The sequence below is a fragment of the Penaeus vannamei genome, chromosome 4 (assembly GCF_042767895.1).
Source record: "Penaeus vannamei isolate JL-2024 chromosome 4, ASM4276789v1, whole genome shotgun sequence".
In the NCBI taxonomy this organism is placed as follows: Eukaryota; Metazoa; Arthropoda; class Malacostraca; order Decapoda; family Penaeidae; genus Penaeus; species Penaeus vannamei.
The window spans coordinates 50149421-50149905 of NC_091552.1; the positions used below are offsets into that span (position 1 = coordinate 50149421).

The 485-nt window shown below is 52.6% G+C and overlaps 1 protein-coding gene across 1 annotated transcript in view; it reads left to right on the forward strand.

Annotated features, from left to right (window-relative positions):
* Positions 1–209: 209 nt before the first annotated feature.
* LOC113811792 (uncharacterized) overlaps positions 210–485 on the forward strand; it is a 213045-nt gene continuing 212769 nt past the window's right edge. Inside the window, exon 1 of the mRNA XM_070119102.1 lies at positions 210–485. This exon is cut by the window's right edge and continues 212 nt beyond it. The gene's annotated coding sequence lies outside the window, so the exon portion shown is untranslated.

Genomic DNA, 485 nt, shown 5'->3' on the forward strand with positions numbered 1-485 from the left:
GCCTCGTCTCCCTTTTAATATTAGCCTCCGTTTCTCCTCATGTTGTCATCCGCCGGACCGTTTCTCGTTCTGGAAGTGATCTGTGCTCGGACTCATATTCGGGGCAATCAGGCGAGAGGGGGGCGGCGCCTGCGCACTCGCTCGTTCGGTGTCGAGTTGCGAGGAGCTCTCCTGGCGCTGCCGCTTCGCCCCAGTCAGTGACCAACGGACTGCCGGAGGGGGAGGTCGTGTCATGTGCTGCTCTGTGGGAACCTGGCCGCTCGCTCCCGGAAGGTCGGACATGCGGTGCCACTGTCCGTTCCCCTGAGAGAGGCTTGGGAAAAGAGAGGTCGTTCTCATTGCGTTTGGAAATATGTGACATCTCTGCAGAATCGATGCATTAGCATTTTCGTTGTTCCTTTTTATATATATATATACATATAGATATATATCGCTCTAGCACAGCAACATAGTTAAGGAGAAAAAGTGTTCATGTTCCTTAGAAT